This window comes from Anopheles ziemanni, chromosome X, assembly GCF_943734765.1.
Source record: "Anopheles ziemanni chromosome X, idAnoZiCoDA_A2_x.2, whole genome shotgun sequence".
Lineage (NCBI taxonomy): Eukaryota > Metazoa > Arthropoda > Insecta > Diptera > Culicidae > Anopheles > Anopheles ziemanni.
The window spans coordinates 3,809,040-3,824,400 of NC_080707.1; positions in this window are offsets into that span (position 1 = coordinate 3,809,040).

The window sequence follows — 15,361 nt, forward strand, 5'->3', positions numbered from 1 at the left end:
AGTTGGAGCCTGGTGTTTGGGATGTGGGAAACATTCCTAGGTGAAAGAGTTATTCTGCACGTGCGTGATGCCCTTGCGCCTTTGCGTTAGTCTGTTTGACGTTTTCACATCTCCGGCGTATGCGTGTCAATCGACTGAAATAAACACCCTAACCTATATGAATGGGTTCTTGAAGACTAGTTTAGCGTTCAGGATTCCTCAACAACTTTGGTTGTAAGACACACCCGATCGTTCTACCTCCTGCCCTCCTGTTCGCGATCTATTTTTCTATCTCTCTATCCCTTCCCACCATTTTCTCCTTCTCCTTCTATCGATCCTCCTTCTCTTGATCGCCTTCAGATTGGAGACGTGCTTGATTCGATACTGGACTACAGTGTGTTTGATTGTAGACTGTTTCTCAAGGTGTTTTGGTGAAAGATCTCGCACAAGGAGAAGTGTCATCCGACGTGTCCCCTATGATGGCACACGTCGATCCTAGCCGCTGTCATCCTCCCGACGGGTCGGCTGGTTGCGCTGCTGGACCTCCCTTGGGTTCCAGGTTCCGCGTTGGGTTGAAGGAAGTTTCGCTAGATCTCTAGCCTGTCCTTCGGCTTTGGTGCGCGCGCATACACAATGTAAAATGTGTCCCATGTACACCGCTCCTGAGACTGTTCCTGAGAATCCTGCCTTTCGAAATCCTTGCCTCGCAGTGAACTGTCACCTTGGCGAGTGATCCTCCGATGGCGATGGCTAAACACCACACCGTTCTTGGGTTCTAGCGAGCTGCACAAAACGCGAAATGAATCACCCAAAAAGTTTGAAAACAGCAAAACTTAGCAATAGACTACGGCAACTGACAGCGATCGTGTAGGAAAAAGTCAACAAACAAACAAACAAACAAACAAACGCCAGCAAACGGAAGGGCAAACAGCAAACAGAGCGCGAGAACCGGAACGGAGAGTGGCCGGTGCCCGGGAATGCTGGAGCTAGGGTTACACGCAACACCAGGGGGACCGCCACGACACAAGACCACAAGAGTACGAACCACAGGCCTCGAACGGAGTAGTTTTTTGAATAATACGCTCGTAAACTCGTTTCGATGATGAATAGGGCCCCGCGGTGCCCGTGAGCCCATCACAACCGAGGCCCGACCGAGGGGCTTTCGATCGGATCGGATCGGATCGGACCGGGCGCCGGTACACACACACACACGCACACAGCCCTACCACGCACGCGTTGCATGTGATCCCTCCCCACTCCTCTCCTCTGGCTTCTGGTACCGTAAGGCGGGCCTACACCTACACCGCACGGTACGCCTGGCGAGGGTCCCGAGTCCGATGTCGTACAATCACAAACACACAAACACACATACATACACACACTTACGTACAAGGACGTGCGGGGGGAAAACCTCTATGCGAAAGCCGGCCCTACACTCGACAACGGCGTCCGGATGCTGCTGCTTGTTGGTGCTTGGTGCTGCTGCTGCTGCTGCTGCGTGCGCGTACGAACTTACGACTGCCTGTTTTGCCGAGGGTTCGATCGAGCAAAGTGGCGCCCGAGTCGGCGAGTCGTATCACACCGAACAAACCGCTCGACAAACTGTGCCGGGCCGGCCGTATCGCCCAGCGAGCAACGCGGCGCGCAGGGTGCCAATCGGGCACTCGCAGCAAGACGTCACTCGAGACGGGTGAGTGAGAACGGGAGATGAGATGCGAAGTGAGCAGGAGCAGGCGAGAACGATTGCGAATGGGAGCGAGAGCGCTAGTAGACACGGTACGGCGTATGGCGGGTCATCCTGAGCACCGGAGTGAGAAAGAAGGCACTCAAGATGGAAGCGAGAATGAGTGGGCGATTGCAGGACACGCCAACGGCGGCCTTGGGATGCCGTGAAGGATGCAAAGGAAAGCGTCGCCACTCCGAGGGGGTGATTCCGGGCGAGGGTGCATAGGGGTAGCAGCTGCATGCGTGTTTGTGTGTGTAGAGTTTACGAGCACACTCACACGCGGGACTCACCGTCCATGCTACCTGGAGCGACCTGGTGACGCCTACTTTCCCCGAGGCACAAACCCGAACTCAAACTCACCCCTCGTTCAACACCCTCCTTTTCTCTTCTTCCAAGAACTGCCCGAACAATGGCAAACGCACTCACCGGCATACACTCACCAACACACACAGCGCTGTGCCGATGGAGAACGCCCACTTTTTTCACCCTTCCCTCGGTTACATTGGATGACATTCGCGTTACGGTTGGAAACGGGGGGGGATTTAATGGTGGATCCCCGCGAGGAAAAATAGGCACCCTCCGGTCGCGTGTGTGTGTGTTTGTGCAAAACGCAGCACCAGCGCCCGGTTGGCTCCTTGCCTTTGTTTTTGTGTTCGCGAAAGTCCTTTTTTTAAGCTCTCTTCAATCCAGCTCTCCGGGCGGACTCTGGAGTACGGATCGTAAGTGGTATGAAGTTGGTGTTGATGGTCACTCCCTGCTGTCCTAGTTCCCCCGAAAATCGAGGACATTCGACGATGGCTTTCGTTCGCCTCAAGGATATTCGAGAAACCATGCCGGTTTAAGGGACCTCGAGAGTATTCTTGAAAGGATGGTCACAGAAATAGTTTCACTTTTCAATGATAAGGCTAATTTTGATGAGTTCGAACAACATACGAATTGTCACACGGTTGGATCACAAAATTTATTGGAAGCAATAAAACTTAAATTCAACTGAATTATTTACCTTGAATTTACTCACCAATCCGTCGGAATCGAGCGGATTTGAGCAGAATCATATTGTATTCACCGAAAACCGATTCAATTGGATCCCTTTTGTGAACTTTGGGTTCATTTTGATTCATCATTCACAATTGCTGATCGGGTAAAGATGAAATGTCAAAGACTCATCTCTTCATTGCGTACCGATATTTCATTTCATTTCACTCGTAGAAATATTAGGTTGATATAATGTTTCCCAAATTAACGAGCATTATCTTTGAATGGTTTTTTTTCCTCCAGACCCATAAGCTCCGAGCTTAAGTGTTACGATGCGTGTTGGTTTATTTACGTTTTCTCAAAATGAAACCCAATAAACGTCACATGCAATGAAACGCAATAAACGTCACGTCGCAACGAGCGAGGGCGTAATATTGGGAAAAGTTTTCCTACTTCAAAGCAACTTTTCCTGCAAATAGGTTCACTTGGACGAGAGTAGAATAGGAAAAGCGATGACAATTCGCTCGTTTACCAACAAACGGGGTTCGCTGATGCCTTCTGACTGAGTTTATTTTTCTAACACCACCCACTTCACCACGCATTTGCCATTTTCACGCCAACCCTTGGCTATCGATTGTTCTTTGCCGAAGAATGGGGGGGAAAGGGTTTGGTTTGAGCTTGATTGGTAACCCTTTTTTCCCACCGACTCAAATCTGTGAGCGGGGAAGAGGGGTTCCGCTTGCCGCACGTGACGAAAGCGGGGTTTTGTGTGTCATCCCTTTGATCTGCCGACGCAGATTGGCTTCGAAAAGGGCAACTCAATCGGAAAATTGTTGACTTTTCAGCGCGAAGTGGAGTCCGCTTTTCCCAAGCCAAGTTTTCAACCCCCTTTCAGGGACACCATTAAATAAGGGCACTTTTACGACTATTTAAGGACGGTTATTTTAAGCCAGGATAGACAAGGGTGCTTCATCGATGGGACTTTATCCTACAATCTCGTCAATCAGTCTTATTTTGATTTTTTCCTTTTATCAGCTCTATTGTTTTTAGTTTCATTTTAACGTTTATCTTTAATCCTAAATAGACTTGAATTAAAAATCAATTTCTTCTCAAATCAATCCCAGAAAAACCGATTGAATGAAGCACCAGAATAAATGAATTCCCAGCAAAACCACTCTGTAGTAACCTGTTTAAGTATATAGTAGCTTTGAGGCCGAGCAGTCACAAACGTCATCGAAAAAGGTTCACTTGATTGTAAACATTACCTGTTATGAAGAGAAATAAAGGGTACGAGAATTTTAGTTCACGCGATCGCTTTTTTCAATCAAATAAAATAACAAGTTCTTTTAGTTACATAGTTTAAAAATAACATAGTTTAAAAATACAAGAAGATTCATCCAGTGTTTTGCAATGCCGGAAAACTCTCTCTATTCGTCTGGTTCGGCTTGGTTGTACTTCGTGTTCCTCCAAGGTAAGGTCCTGTTCGTTGGCTTACGCTGCTACCGAATTTGATGTCATTCGTATGTTATGTTTTTTTTTTCCATCACTCCCGACGGAATTCGAGCGGAGCCAATCCGGCGAATCCGGCCACCGGCAGGAAGCACAGGGCGCCCACCGGAGCATGCCAGCGCACCGAAAAGGATATCCGAAGCTATACCGGAAGGGGGCGTGTGCGTTCGCTTTTATTTTCCCAGTCCAAGAAGGGCTTGCCTCCTGGCCGGGGAACAATGTGGGATTTTCTCTCCCCGTGTGTATGTGTGCGTGTGTGTGTGTGTGCATCCGGGAGGATTCTTTTGTCGCGATCGCCTTACGCACTCGAGGGGTCCCTTTTGTTTACGTCCGTTCTTTCGCTACCATTTGATCCAATAACGCACAAAGTGGAAACCTAAGACGGCTGAAAGGAGCGTGAATTATGATTCACCTCAATCAAGCACTTCCAGGGGTCCCTGGATCTTCGCTTTGGTGCCGCCAAACCAAAAAGAAAAAAAAGGGGTGATACTCTACAGAAAATGAGAAGAGAACTGTTTTAAAAAGACGGCACTCTTTCGGTCCTCACCCGAAAGCGGCGGGAACAGGAAGCTGGCTGCAGTGGCTGGGAGATCGGTTTTCCCGTAGCTCCCTGTCATTACATTCATCCTTGTTTTTTTTTTGTTTTTTTCCCACCCTCCGTCCCTTCTCCCCAAAGCAGGCGGGAAAACAAATCGGTCGTAATTGAATAATAATTCTCCCATTCGCGTACGTGGTACGTGCGATTACAATTTAATCAAATAAATTGATTGGAAAACGCTACAATGTTGCCCCGGGAATGGTGCAGCCGAGGGGAGGGGAGAGAGGGAGAAGTAGAAGCCAAAAAATTACAGCCCAGGTTCGGCCCGACGATGAGGCGGTCCTCCCACGACCCCGACGGAGGAAGTTGACAATTGAATTATATTTTAATTTAGCCCCGAACCCCGGGCTGGAAGCGTAAAGTAAAAGTCCCGTTCGACTTGGCATCAATAAATTACACATTTTCCCGCACACGGCAAGCCGTAAAGCTTGCAAGTTGCTGGTTTTCAAGCAGATGTATTTTCGTTACCGAATAATTCATACACAAACACATAAAGTCAGCTTTCGAGCGAGAGGTTTCCCTTTACGGTGATTAAATTCATGCAACGTGCGGTGTGCGCTATCGTGAAAATGGTTCCCGGCGTAGTTTTGACGATTTAAAACCGAACGTTGGCCGCCCGAAATTCCACTCACGCAATCACAGAAAACGCAAGGTATTCGAGCTACCGAACGTTCCCAATTTCGATGGAACGATTTAATGGAACGGTTCAATAACAAATTGTATAGAGACGTACTGGCATTACGGTGCGTGTCCTGTCATCGGTTTGCATTATTACACGGGAGGGCCTTAAATGAAACAATCAAAAGCCATAGGAGGGGGAGGCGGGGGCGATGGAAGTCTACATGAACAGGGTGGTGTGTTTTGTTCTACTTTTTACTTTGAGTTTTTATTTTGCCCTCCTTCGTTGCGTTCCATTTTGACTTCTAAATCCCTGTTTAGTTTTTGTTTCATATTCATTTCGTGTGTGTGTGTGTGTTTTGGCTTTTCGTAGTGACTTTCGTCCACTCTCCACCCACACCGACCATTGGCTTTCCACTGCCCCGGCTTTCAACGAAATAATTTAAAGATTTAAGCCACCCAACCAACCACATCCAAAAACCCCGGGCACAAATCACAATCAAGCCATAAAATTCTAATGAGCGCCCGAGGAGGAGGAGGAAAAAGCCGAGGGGGTATAAGTAAAGCGAAACAATATATTGTTGCCACCCCTCCCCACCCTTAAACCCACCCACCCCCAATGGGCTACTGGGAAATGGGGCGGGGATGGAAATTAAGTTACAATTGCGGATGGAAATGACATGTTAGCGGGTTTTCTTTCTTTTCCCGGGGCCGCTCAACAAATGTTAAAAATCTCAGCACCTCCCCTTCCCACCACCGTGTCTTGGACCAATTCCCGGATTTACTAACCCCCCCACCCAACCGTTCAATTGTTGGGTTGTAGTGCTCGATGGTTCATCCATTTTAATTCGTGCCTATAATAACAAAATCAATCTTATGTGCGCTGTAAAAGAAAATACTTGTGGATAATATTTCATGAAATAACAACTCAAAACTTCTTCAGATGAAGAAGGTACTGTGACGAAAACTAAAAATGCTCCAGTGAAAGAGAAATTAAAACAAAAAGGTGAAACCGAAGCCACGGTTTCCCAAAGGTGAAACCCAAAAATGAAACAATCTTCCCAAAAGCGCACAAAAAAACGCCGCCATTCCCATGGAGTACGGAAAACTAGCTGGCCGGCCGGGAAAAAAAACCTATAAATATTGGAATCCACGCTGAATGAAACATAAAAATGCGTTAAACACAAACAATAGGTAGCATAATTTAAAGCCAAACTATTAGGGAGGGTTGGGAACGGTGATAGGAAGTGATGAAACATGGCGGATGGTAAAGGGGGTAAACAGGGCCCCCCCTTGTGCAGAGCGGAGGGGGCGGGTTTGGGTACAAATTGTTTATAATTGTACCCTCGGCGAATAATTAATCCAGTTTTGTATTACATTTTTGATGTTTGTGACTTCATTCTGCAACGAGTCCGCCTACCACGGGCAGTGCCCCGGAGAGTGGTTCCACGGTGGGAAGAGGGAAGAGGGGGAAGGGAGGAATATTCTGAGAAGGCTTGGCGAACCTACCCCTCGAAGGTGGACGCTGTTGAAATGACCAACGGGCATTAGAAAGCGGATCACAAGAAAGAAAAACAACGCAACCCTAGGAAAAAGCATTGTAAAACTAGTGGAAAACAAATGCGAACTTCAAAAAAAGTACACGAACACAAACTGAATCAATTTCCAAGCTAATTAGTTCCTAATAAAGATGTAGTGTTGACTAGTAAAATGTTGTAAAAATGTTGCCGTTACATAAAAAGAACGGAACTTACTAGGATAATTATAAAATTAAATCAATACGAGCGGTAGTACAATTTATAAAAACGAAAAAAAGGCTAAACTTTGGTATAATTCTCTAACAAACGCACTTTGAAAAGCGGTAAAAGACTCAACGAAAACTAATGTCAAGTACAAAGGAACTAAACCCAATAATTCGTAGTAAACAAATTTGAAACCAACTTCAAATCTGGTAACAATTTTCAAGGTAATCCAAAAAAACATAATTCATATAAAAATGTTAAAATTGGATTAATTTTACATTTCCCAACAAGATAAAAAAAAGGAAAATTTATGATCGGCATGGTTCCACCAGCAAGGGCTCTTTGAAAACACTCAAAACAAGTGATCAATGGGGTGCAAACAACACTCGAAACAAGTGTTAAATGTTTAAATTGAAAAAACAAAAACAGACTTGATTTTTTTAAGTTATAATTTAAAAAGAACATTGAAAAACCCATCAACAAACGCTCGCGTACTTTATTTTCCCCCAAAAAGAGGGAAATCAACTCGAAAATTGGTATACAAACATACCGAAGATGCACAAAAACGTGCATAAGATGAGATGCAACGTATCCTTCGCACAGCCCGGTGGGAAATGATGAAAACGCACGAACGCTTACCCATTTTGTCATCGATCGGTCCGTTAGAATATGTTTGGCTGTTCTATTGATTGTCCAGCTTGATTGCGGCACTAAAACCAAACCACAAAATATGAAAGCCAACATGCACGCAAGAAAACTAAAGCCCTCCGTTAGCACTTTGTTGCTCCGGTTGCTCACCGCCTCGTTTGCTTCTCTCTCTCTCTCTCTCTCTTTCCCCATGCTCCCCTCCCATTTTTCCACCAGCCCCGGCCCTTTCCCAGGCGAAACTTGTTAAAATGTGTAAAAATTTTAATCATAGTAATTACGGCTGTCGATAAATTTTGATGGGTACTTTCAACAATCAATTTGCCCACGCACCCCCGCACCTGGAAGGAAGGAAGCGGGTTGGTGGGGGGAGGTGCGGGCACTTGCCGCAAGGCAACAATCGGATGTTTTTCCCCTTTACCGCCAACCCTATTTCCCCCCGGCGGCCGTCGCGTCGACAGTTCCTTTCGGAAAAGCCAGCTGTGATGGTAATTCGTAGCGCAAGGAACGCATAAAAAAAAACAACAAAGCAGGAAAATAAATATAAAATAAATGAGTGGGAATTTTCGAGCGGTGATTTATTGGCTTCAACCAGCACCTCCTCCCCCCCCCCCCCCCCCCCCACCTTTCTTGTACAGGTGTGTGCGGCGACTTTGCGCTGCGAGGAAATTGGCAGAAATTTGAATTTTCATTCGCGTTTTCTCATCCAATTCTCAGCCTTTAGTTTCCCTGCTTCGCGGTGGCCTCTAAGTGTGTGTGTGTGTGTGTGTGCGTTTGTGTGTAGTAACGGAACATAAACTAAATAGAATTATCTGGCAAGTGGCTTGTTGGCGGGTGAAAATTGGCAGCCGATTAAGGAGGCCAACAATTTCCTTAACTGATGGAAAAAGGAAGCTAGTTTTTCCCGCTTCGGAAAGTTTTTGGGCCGTTAGAAGTTTGTCTATTATCCTAACCTTCCTCTATCCTTAAACATTTGTGTTACATTTACCTGCTTCAACTTGATTTAATTTTTGAAAGTTCTAAACAAAGCGAATCACGGTTCGTAAAATTAATTTTATTTCGAAGTGGAAAACAAAATTAAGGTCAATAATTGCGTCGTATTATTTTTCACTCGCACTGAACCACTTTTCCCTTCTTTTCCCAACCCGCTCTGCAGCTTGCAGCGATCGATTGCACCGATTCTGCACCGCCAACTGTCATTGGCCTCTGACATCCTCTTGCTCCCTGTTTCGCCTTGTTGCTGGCCACTTTTCTTCCCATATCCCTTTCCCGTGCCGTGTCTTCCTTCGTTTGTTGTCCGCCCCGAGGGAGGAAGGGGACGGGAAGAGGACGAGAACGATCAATCAATTTTCGAGCGCGATCGCGATGATCGATTAATTTGATCGATTAGCATTTTTCGCTCCCATGCCCCATGGGCTGCCTTCGGTGTTTTTTCTTCCGCACGCAATTTGCTTTGTTGATTTCTGCGTAGTGTTTTTTCCCTTCCCACCACCCCGACCGGGATTGCTGTAGTTATATTTTCCACCGATTCGCCCCCCGTCCGTCCAAAAAGTTCCGAGATCGTACCTTTCATCGAATTAAAACGTTTTTATTTTACTTTTTCGTTGGAATTTTGGTTGTTTTTCTTCTCAAATAGTTTCTACAGCAACCAAGGTGTTTGGTTGAGGAAGCGAAAGTAAGAGTTTTTTTTTTCAAAGTTCCAACGAAGGACCAACATTGTGTGTGTGTGTGTGTTTCGGAAAATTGAGCGTGCGGCGCGATTGTGACTTAAATGCCTTCATCAAAAAACCGCAACACTTGCTTCACCCCCATCCGCCTCCGGGAGGCGGCCAGATAAAAAAACACTCATGATTTTTCTATTTATATTAAATCGCCGCGTAATTATGCAAATGCGACCGAACACACGAGCGCATTTTGAATAATTTGATGCAAACTTGCACACCTTAGCGCAGGCAGCGCGGGTTGCCGAAAATTTTTTGGACAAATGTATATTGCCCGCGTGTAATGTGCGTGTGTTTATGAGGGAAATTTCACCAACCACATGGGACCGGGTAGGTCGGGAAACGGGAGGGTGACGACATTAGCACGACGACACACGGTTGAACGTCGGAAAATGATCACCACCGAGGAAACGATTCCTTTATTCGCTGCCGTCACCTTCGCGTGCACAGTGGGCGATCGCGAACCATTTTGTTCGAAACGTTACAAATAACATAAAGAAATGTAAGGAAAAGGACATCATTTATAGCGGCTCAGTTCGAAACCGGAAGTGCACGATTCTTGATGACAATAATAAGTCTTAAGGAAAAAAGGGGTGACAGAGGCCAGATGAAGTTTTTCGTCGAGGGAATATGGAAAGTGTAGCAACAGGAAACGATAAAGAAGCAATCCACAGGAGCGTCGCAAATAACGGCTCCCTTGTAGAGTTGCTTCGTTCTCAAGGTTCATGAATCTTTGAAGAGGGATTTATAAATGCTTTACCCAAAGATTTATTAATTTATTAATGTTATAAAAAACAGAAAAGTAAAACAGAAAAGAACAAATCAAACAAACTGGGGCGGAAAGGAGGAAAATTGGGAAAGGATTAAGGAAAAATCCTAAATGGTGTGCAACCGTTAACTCGAAAATTGTTTTTAAAAATTCTCACAATCACAATCAATCTGTAACAAAACAAAATTATTAAAAAAAAGGATATACACAAGGAAAGGAAAATAGGAGCTCAAAGAAAACTGCCAAGAAATCGTCGAGAAACCAACCGTGCGAACCCTTCTCGCTGGTCGTCGAACAAAAACCAGTCGAAATGTCGGCCGCCAAACAGTTCCCAACTCTGCTGCTTCGCTTCGCTTTGCGCTGATGATGTTTTAGTTTTCTGTGTTACTTTTCCCTTTCCGTTTGCTGCTCCGTGCATTTATCTGCCTCTATCGCTAAACCGCGCGGCCCTGCGAAATCCTTGTCGCGATCGCGGTCTTGTTTAACAATTAAATAAATCTGTCCAGTCATAGCGCGGGTTTCGTCGACGGTCTCGAAGGGAAAAACGGGCCGCGGCCATCCTTTCGCAAGCGCAGCGAAACGAGCTATGATGGATAAAGTTTAGCGGCGGGGGAGGGGGGAAGCGTGGGCTACGGTCCGGGCAGCGCGTACGAAACGTGCACATTGGTGCGCATAAATTTACGAGATTTGACAGGAAAATTACGCTCCCGACGCTGTGGCTGAACGGGAATGACTGCGCGCTCGCGATTCAACGCGGGTTAGGGGGGTGGAAAATGGAGAGGAGAGGGGTGGGGAGGCCAGATGGGGGTGAGAGTTACACTAGCACAAACCAGCCCAGCCGTGGACGAGGTCCAACCGTGTCCAGCCTACCCGGAGTAACCTCCGGCGCAAAGACTACGAATTAGAAGCCGCTCCTCGCTGTAGAGTAAAGCGGGGTAAAACCGTTTTCTAGAAGTACGCGCACCGCAATATTCTTTGGATAAGCAGATGATGACATCAAGAACCGATATAAACCTATAAACAGTTACAATTCCAACCTTCAAAGACTCGAGTTGAAAAGAGACACATAAATTCCTGCTATTTTAAAGAGCTATATGATTCATGATTCGTCATTAAATAATGTAACTTGCTCGTGGAAATGGGATCCGGTCCTAAGTGTAAACATCGAGTTTAAAGAAAAATGTATAAAAGATTGTTCCTGCCGAGAATCGAACACCAAGTCTCCGGTTTTAAAATCAATCTCCCTGAAAAAGAACTCAAATCAAGAGATTTATTGAGAGCCAATTAAACGGAGTCATAGGATTCGATAAGTGTTGTGCCTAATGAATCTTTTGGCGAGATTTATTCATATGAATCTTTCGCCTAAGATTCATTCCGATGGATTCATAAATCTTTGCGTATTCGAATCTTCAAAGGCTAATGAATCTGTCAAAACCTTAATGAATCTTTATGAATCTTTCATGATTTGTTACGAATCCCTCCGAGTCTCTCATAGGCGTGGAGAATGCGACCAAAAACAAAAGGGTCCCTCAACCCATTTTTGGCTGGTGACTTTTCATCAGTTGGTGCGTCTTTAGGATTCATGAATCTCTCGTCGAAAGATTCATGAATCCCTTATAAGACAGAGATTCATTCAGATTCATGGATCTGAATCAGATTTACACAACTCTATTTAAACCCCTTCTGTTTCCAACATTGCTGGTGTTACAGGCCAGTTCAGGAACAAACCTTTGATTCCTCACCATCATGATGTACTCTCGATGATGCGTTATTTAGCCTCACACTGCTCTACACCAGCGAATGGTGGTGCCTGTTCGGGTTCGCAGTATGTCGTAAGGACCCTGAAGCTGGGAGAAACGTCACCCGGACGATATTCTATTTACTTAATCCATCGAGAACGGATCGAGGGGCTCCGCACCACCGTGTTTTCCAACCTGCCTGTCTCAGGCCCGAATGGGGACGTCGCTGCGGCACACATTCATATTTTATGTTTGAAAACGATGCGATTTGTTGCGGTTTCGTCGACGACTGCTTCCCACGTTGGAAAAACGCTCGCTATAGGGAGCGGGTGAAGGAAAGGAGGGGGAGTTCTCGGCGAAATGTCAAGGAATAGGATATTATATATGAATGGTTCGTAGCAAGGAACTCGGAGGTATTTCATATGTCGACGTTTATCGACGAGGTAGGTTTACGTTTTGAATGTACAGTTGAAGATTTTCTTCGATCGAAACATTTTCGTACCCGGTGGATTGTCGCACTGAATAGGTTTTTGGTACCTCTGACAACCTCACCCTTCATACCCCCCTCGCCTGTCCATCCCTACGGATTAAACCTCCTCGGGGGGAATCCTCCTGTGGAGGGTGTTTTTCGGCTTTTCCCGGCGCCACTCGGAGAATGCGAAGCAATGACCGATAATTATAGCGCCCGAGGCGGCGACGATCTGGAGGCCTCTGCCCAGTCACCATTCCCCCTTCCTCGCCCACACCCCCGGCCCACGACCTGGCGCGCTGATCGTTCTCACGCGCCAAATGGGGACTTGTGGTGGATCCTAGACTACCGGAGTGAGAGAGGGGGAGGGCGACCAAAACAAAGGCCAACGTCATCGCCAAATGTTTTGCCTCCTCCTCTCTCCCCCCCCCCCCCCCCCACGCCCTTTCTTCCGCCCTCCCCTGGGACGTACCAAGATCTATGATCACTTCACGATCATTTAAAAAATCATTAGCGGCAACGCGGCTGATCTTGGGCCTCGGTTTTCGGGCCAGAAACAAAAAACAACAAGGAAAAACCAAAACCGTAAAAAAAAAACAACCTCTCTAAAATTAACGCGAGCCGTGGAATTCTTGAATCTCCGCCCGGTGTTTCCGTCCATTCGGAACTCCAACTATCCGCCGTGCAAATAGTGTCGGCGCCCCCCCTCCGCCCCCCTCGGGGTCGGAAAGGAGGTCGACTAGGTCGGTGTCTTCTCCCCCCCACCCCACCACTTCCACGGGCACTTCACACGCACGCGCCGCGCATAAATACTCCCTAGTTAGTTGGTAATTTATCTTAATTACGGCGGCCCCTTCAGTGAAATTCTTTTCCCTCAATTTCGTCTAAGGCTGGCCGCGGTCGTTACTTTGGATTTGTTTTCTTCATCCTAGAAAGGATTTGGCTCTTTCTCTAGGTCATCATCTTATTCAAACAGACATTTAACGAGCTGCTCGAAAAGTGTTTTCATGCCTTCAATGAACCAATGTCAACGCGAAAAGAAAAACGTTTCATTTTGCACAACATAATCGAAATCCAAGAGATGTGAAAGGTGTGACGGAGAGAGGGGTGAGGCCACGTGAAGGATGGGCCAATGAGCGAGGAGTTAAATTAATTAATCATGATGATGACAAACGATAGCGAGCAAAATTAAAAAGTAATTTAAAATGCAAATTGTATAAATTGCTGTAAAATATTGTTCTCGTGCCGGTTGACACGGTAACTAACTAAAAGGAAAAGAGGGGAGCTGAAATCAATCCGAGAACGAGCGGGAGCGAGAGAAACCCTTCCCCAACGAAGGATTGAAATTCAATAATCTCCCCGGCGTTGCTGGTAATTTGCCTTTGCTCCAATTAGCGGACGGGACCAGCTTGTTGTTAGCTGTCAATCAACAATGTTTCGCTTTTATCCGCGCACGGGATCGTGTATGTTTTTGTTTATGTTTTCTTTTTGTTTGTTTTTATGTTTATGCGCGATGAGACCTTTAATGTTAACACATGCCGGCCTGACGACATTTTCGTCGTTGTCTTGTGATAGTATTTTAGATTGTTACATTGTAATTAGAATGCTTACATTTACCATGTAATCTGTATATTCTACACTAGCTTGATGTCCCGACAATGCTCGATTAAAAAAGGTGGAGAAAAGAGTTTTGTTTTCCAAAGTTATGCTATGATCCTTTCCGACAAAACTTTAGTTTATCATTAACAGGTTTGTTTATTTCAATAATTCTTAGAGCTTAGACTCTTGATTTTACTATAATTATATTTGCTGTAGCAAGCTACGTTTCAGGATTAGCTGTTTACAGCGAACTATCTTAACTCCATCAGTCCGTTGTCCTCGCTCTATCGCTAGTTCAGCTTTCTATCGTCGTTAGGTTCTTTTCGTTTATATTCTTGGTTAATAATTTAGATTTTAAATTTTCAATTCGTTCTCACAAAAACAAAAACAGTACTTCGTTCCATTGGAGCGCCAGAAAATGGAACTGAAAATCATATACAAATAGATATAGATATAGAATAGATAAATAGATATGGAATAAATAAAATACACCACAATAAAAGTACTTTTTTACAAGTTTAATCGTCATCGATTCGTTAACCGAAGATGAAAATGAAAATGCAAATCAGACAGAAATTATAGCAAAACAAGCCAATTTGTAGAAAACTCTCGAAATGATCGAAATTTGAAGCAAATAATATGGAAAAGATAAGACAATACGTGGTAAAAGCACTTTTTCAAGGTTTAATCAGCCTCACGAAAACGAAGACAAATAGAGTGCTCGATTGGTGCTGGAACAAATGCAAAAGAAAACTAACACACAAATCACAACAAAACAAAACTTAGAAGTTAGAAGTTAATACAAAATTAAACTTAATAAAAATCCTAGGCATGAAGCTGATCGCTAAATTTTTCACGACAAACATTCTGACGCGAACTTTAAAACATACATTGAAAATCTCATCACTTGAAGAGAAATATGTTTCATTATGAAATAAGGCGAGTTTGATAGATTGATGACTATTCGCCCTGCTCCATATATTTGGTGATCGGCGGTATCTGTTGCCAGCTCTTCCGACGTTCTTGCAGATGCCTCCCGGGGCTGGCGAGCGAACCCGATGAAAGATGTGTGTATCAAAAATGAAAATGTTTGTCGATGATTTAAGCTCCGGTAAAGGCTTCGGCCAGAGCGAAGGAGGTCTTGGCTCGGTGCCACGTTTTAACCCTCGCCTCGTGGGCGGAGTGGAAGGCGAGGAGGACCCGCGGGTTGACCTTTTTCTACTTGCTCTTGTTCTTCTACCCGGCATGCTTCGGCTCGGGCTCGCTTGCATT